This window comes from Vidua macroura, chromosome 16 (assembly GCF_024509145.1).
Source record: "Vidua macroura isolate BioBank_ID:100142 chromosome 16, ASM2450914v1, whole genome shotgun sequence".
Taxonomy (NCBI): Eukaryota; Metazoa; Chordata; class Aves; order Passeriformes; family Viduidae; genus Vidua; species Vidua macroura.
Genome location: NC_071586.1, coordinates 9,008,549 through 9,014,548, shown reverse-complemented (window position 1 = coordinate 9,014,548; position 6,000 = coordinate 9,008,549).

Here is a 6,000-nt window from a genome sequence, read left to right as displayed (position 1 = left end):
AGGCACTGCAGTAACCTGCTCTCAGGTCTGGGGGGAACAGGGGAGCACTTCTCAAAACGAGGAGAATAAACCAGCCTGCAAACCCTCATTCCAGCTGTGAATTCAGGCTTGCTCAGATTTACACCAGCTGAGATTCTGCCCAAAGACTGGCAGAAAATGAGCTATCAGTGACAACAGATGGAAGGGCAGGACAAGGGCAGGGCTGAAAGAGCTTTTCAGAGCAATTCTTTTCCTTTCCTGCAAAAGCTCTAGTGTAGGTCTTCAGTAAAGGTCCTTGGATTCCTGTTGAGCTCTGCTGGTCAGTACAAAGATGTGACCCTTTCCTAAGGTCATCTTGTATCCATGGTTTAATGTGACACAAATCTGCCAGAGGCAGGATAACCAGTCTTTTGTTTCTTTTTTTTTTCCCTTTCCCCTGCTTATTGGTTATGGTTTAGTTTGCCATAGTTAAGCTTAGTAAAATTTACTGGAACCAGCATTTTACCCCACATGTACACTGTGATGAGAACTTGGTTTCCTTTGCATTAAAACTCCATGAAATTTAAAAGTTTTATAAATGAGGAAATTTTCCTGGTCTACCTCCATTTATAGAATTACCATCCTGTTTAGAGTTAGATAAACCAGGAACATCTCAATGTGTAATTTCTAAAGGCAAACCCGAGTATTTAATCCATCAGCTTCTGACGTTTTTCCCAAGATCCTGGCGAGTTTCTCCGTGGCCAGCAGGTGACAGTCTCAGCAACAGAAACCCTGAGCACATCACGAAGAGGGGATTGTTCAGTCATCTGCGGGGATACAAACTTTTTGTTTTTGTTTTTGTTTTGTTTTAGATACACAGACAGTCCACAACAGGGGCCAATATTTTTCACCAAACATGCCACTAAAGAGAAAGGCCAGAAAAAATTCTGGGTGTGATTTCCCACTTCCCTGAGGAGATATTACAGTAAGGGCATTAATGACACTGCATTCAAGAGGTGCCAGCACCATTCTTAGCAGCATTCAGAAAAAACCCTTTACACCTCAGCGTAGGTGTGAAACCAGCAGATGTAAATAAAAACACTTATAAATCAAGCCCATTTGAAGCATAAGTGCATTCAAGGGTGGCACAGTTACACTGGCTGATATCTTTAATGTGTTGAGGAGTGAGCAGGATGTAGGGGATCTCTATGTGCATTGTAGGTAACCATTCCCTGCAGCAGTCACCCTAAGAAACCTCGCTGCACCCAGCACCATCCACAGATACACACCAGAAGGAAGCTCAAGGTTCTCCAGCAGAAGTTGCTGTTCTTGGCCAGGGTCACTATCTCCCCAACACAAGGAAGTTTTCTCATGCTCAGAAAGCCACAAATCATTTGCTTGATCAAATTTATTTTAATACAACTGGGACTTTGTCTGTGCAAAGGTCAAGTATAAACTTTTCAAATCCAAATGGTTTGGCCAGCTTGAGATTTATCTAGGCAGAACCTCAGAGAGGCTATTGCAATAACTCAATATACCAGAGATATGCTGATTTAAACACCTGTCTATGGTGGTTTTCCTTGTGAAATGAAGATTTGAAGGTGTGCAAATTCCCAGTCACAAGGACTTTAATCCCATGCCTGGTGTCACAGACCATCGGGATTCAAATTGTGTTTTAACTGAACTCTTACCAGCTGCATTCAGTCATAAAACTTTTCCATGTTTCTCTACAGTTTAAAGAAAGCACTTATGCATTACTAGTGTGATAAAGGAATGTGTTGAGAAAACAAAAAAATATCATATAGACTGCACTGTAAATCTCACCTGCATCGCTGCTCCCTTGTCCTGGTGTTCAAGCTGTGACTGTTAAGTGGAGGAGACTCACTGCCTTCCCTGTGTGGCCAAACAAGTGATGGGGTGAACCACAGGACAGGTTGTATTTATTACCAAACAGAAAAGGGATTATCAGTAGGTGTGCTGTTATAAAAGTGTGTCTTTACCTTGGTTTGTTTAACCCAAGCTGAAAAAACAGGTATAATTTGAATGTGGATGTGACATCCAACACTATGGCCATTTACCCACACTTTCCCTCCTGAGAGCACCTTTCTTTTGTGCCATGGATAGTTTTCCCAGATTATGTTTCTCCATAATGTTTCAATAATTCTTTCTCTGTCCTCCATGCATTCATCTCCTTCCTGACACCCATCCTTTCTCCATAGTGATTTCAAGATTCTCCTTCTTTCATTTCCCCTTCACTAACTCCACTTGGTGACTCAGACCCATTTCACAGAACACTGTGGAGAGCAGACTCTGCCCTGGGCAGTGCCAGGAGTGAGGTGTGAAACCCTCTGCAGCAACAGAGAAACCATCTCACGGTGGTCACACAAATCTCACTGCCTCCTTGATGCTGCCAACCAATGGGAGCACCAGGATTTGTATCCTGCCCTGAGAAAAAGCAGGGCATGTATTAGGCAAACTAATCACGCTGCAGGGGATTTGTGTAATGAAAAGCACCTCTGCTCGAGGCTCAGAAACGGCGTGAATCAACCACACACCATTGCCAGGGGCAAATTCACCTGGTACCTCCTTATTCTCGTCTGTCATATTCATTATTGCAGCATCTCAACCTCTAGGAGCAGATAGCAGAGCCTGGCCACCCCATGATTAAGGCACTCAGCCTGTCTCAGGGCAATCTGCAGTGATTTACAGCGGGCTGGCTTCCCCTGTGCCTGCAGCCCTGTCTGTGCCTGGGGCCTCCGCACGCTCCCTAATGCAAACAAAGTAATGCAGACTTAATGATCGCTGTCATTTCCATGTGCCTGCTGCTGATCTCTTAATGAAATATCCCACTTCAATTGCACTGGCACAAGCACAGTTCCCTGCTGCCAGGAGCTGCAAAACCGGAGTAGCCAGTGAAAAGGTTCTGCAGTACAAAGGAAAGCTGGTCGTGAAACACTGCTCGACTGTTTTTGTGCCTGCTCCTGCAATAAACACAACACCTGCCAAGTTTTCTGAAGGGTTAGAAGAGAACCGAGGATGGAAATTGCCTTTATCTCAGGTTGGGACACGGGAAAACCAGCTGAAATGAGGATGGCAGTCTGTGGGGATCTGGATTTGGCATTCATGGGTGGGTGAGTGGTGCCCGCTCAGCGCTGCTGTAACAGCCTTGCTCCCTCCTGTCAAATCCTGCTGGGAGCACTGCTGCAGAAGAGAAACACTGGGAACATGCAGCACCACACAGACTCTTTGTTTACCTATTGTCACAAGCAGTAAACCAAATATTGGTGGGGGGAAAGACAAAAATTAGATGCTAAATTGGTTCGATGACCAAATGTGTGTTGTATAGGAAATAGGAGGAGTAAAATTACTGAAAGCAGTGGGGTTTTCAAAAGTTGACTATATTGTACACTCTGTCTAAAATAAAGACAAATAGATTCTGTACATGCTCTTCATTATTCCAGAGATGAACAAAAGCATTGAGCTCACCTTATTTTAAGGCTACAGCTCTGGCAGAATTGCATGGTATAAGTGGAGATCTCTAAATTTTGCCTCTGCTTTGGCCTTGCACACCTCACCCCTTCCCCAGCCTCCTCTAAGCACTGATCACATGCAAGCAGTCACTGGCTACAGGCACTGCAGGGTCCCAGGAACTGATGTAGGAGTAGAGAGCACCATCTGAAATCAGGGAATTCACAGTCTGCCTGGGTCACAGCACCCACTCCACCCTTCTACCTGCTCTCTCACGCTGAGGAAATGCTGAAAGTGCTGATGAGTTTGTGGTTGACTGATGGAAATAGTTTTCCCCTAAATAAAAGCCTATTTTAAGAGCATATTTTTCAAAGCTAACTAGGTGGAATGTAATGCAACAGGAGCTTGATTTAGTCCAGCTACTCTATGAAGCCCTTCTATAATTTCCTGGATGATTTGGTGTCCTGTCCTATGCTTTTTCATGGTAGCTAACACTAAAAACTGCTTCAGCAGGTGAGAAATCAGCCCTATTCAGTACTGACCCACTAGTATTGGTTGAGAGAGGCATTATCTTCCCTGTTCTATCAGTAGAAGGCAAATGAGGAAGGCAGTTTCCTTCAGGGAACCAGGGCTGTGTTAGAGACACAGGAAGAAGGGAACAATGCCCAAGATTTGCATTTGCTGAAGGGCTCAGCACATTGCTCCCTTGTGAGCCGGCCAAGACCGACAGCACATGAATCCTTGTGATTCATCCTTCCCCCTGGTCCACCTCTCTCTATCCAGCACGGCACAGAGAACTCTGTGTGTTTATTTATACACAAAAAGGTCTTTACTTGGTACTGTAGTATTTGGGTGCTTGGCTCAGGCTCCCAAGATGGAGCAGGGTTACAGACTGATCTGTTGAACCAGTATTTTCCACTTTTCTGCCAGACTGCTGGGTGACCTTGGGCAGTTTACAGCAACTTCACCTCTCACCACCTCAGTTTCTGTAAAATTATCGTGCTTAACTTTGAATGGAGTGTAGCTGTCAACTGATGCAAGGGCAGGGTATGTTGTTTAAATGTGACTTAAAAAACCCCAGTGCCTAAAACCTGAAAGCAGCAAGATAGAGAAATTGAGAAAGAACAGAGCAGAAATGTGAAATTATCCCTCTGCCTCAGCTTTTCTTCACCTGCTGCCCTTCCTAAACACAGGTAATTACAGTCCAACCCCACCATCCAATTTACTCCCTGTCAGCCACACTGAGAAGTTCAGGTTACCCCCCAAGGCTCATAAATGACAGGTAAAATAAGCCCACGCATGTTAGGAAGAGTCTCTTTAAAGGTTACAGTTCTGCTGTGCTGAAGAACGCACGTTTCAGGCAGATATTTCCCTTTGGAAGGCTCTGGGTACGGAAACCTGGCAAGAAGGGCAGGTGTTCAGGAAGGACACATTCCTGGCACTCCCTGCTGCTGATGCCATGTCAGCTGTGCCTGCCCAGACTGTTGTTAGTGGTTTTAGGGGAAGCATAACCCAGGGATGCAGGGGTGCATGACCCAGGGATGCACAACACGGTGAGGCTGTCGGTCATGGACGTGTCAGGCAGATGGACTCTAAGCTGTTGAAAAGGCTCATGAGTTTCTGCTGCTCATGAACATCATATACAGAAACTGTCTTTTCCTCCTACAAATAACTTCTCCTGGAGTTATTTGGAATCCCTGTCTAAGTGTTCTGTCTCAGGGTTGAAGTGTGGAGAAGCTGAAAAGCAGCACACCAGCTGCCCGTTGGGGGTAGGAGGCAGACACGGAGCAGAGCCCAGCACCGCCTTTGCAGGACCTCCCGCGCTCGCAGGGGCTGACCCTGCGTGTGAAGCGTCACTTGCACCGCACACGGGCTCCCAACGTTTTCTCTTCCGAGTGTTTGTTTAGCTGCTGTCTCTGGCTGTGGCAGGTCGGAAGCTGCATCTGCAGAAGGTTTGAACGTATCCAGCCCTTTCAAAATCCCCCGTTGTCAGAGGGCTGAAAAGCCCCTCACCTCTGCAGTCCCACACCTGGCCGGTGTGCATGCCCAGCCAGCCTGCCCGGGAGGGGCTCCCCAACCCTTGTTCTCGCCCTCCTTTGCGGAGACAGGAGCAGGCAGGAATGCCCGTCCGTGTGCTGCCCCCGTGTCACCCGAGCACGTCGGGCTGCGGCCATGCCTCTGTCCCCCTGTGCAAGCCCGCGCTTCCAGCGCCGATACGTGCCCGGCTGCACACGCAGCGCGGGTGGGAGAGTGGGAGTGTGAGGATGTGGTAGCGTGTTTGAGTGTGTGTGTGTGTGAGCAGTGAGTGTGTGTGTGTGAGCAGTGAGTGTGTGTGTGAGTAAGCAGGGTGAGTGTGTGTGTGAGCAGAGTCTGTGTGTGTGAGTGACCAGGGTGTTCCTGTGTGAGCAGTGTGTGTGAGCAGTGTGTGTGTGTGTGAGCAGGGTGTGTGTGTGAGCAGGTAGTGTGTGTTTTTGTGTGTAAGGGTGCGCCCGCGCCCTCACCGTGCCCCCTTCCCTGGGAGCCGGGCAGCTCCGCGCAGCCAGGGCGCCCCGGCGCTGTGGGACGCCCCGTCCC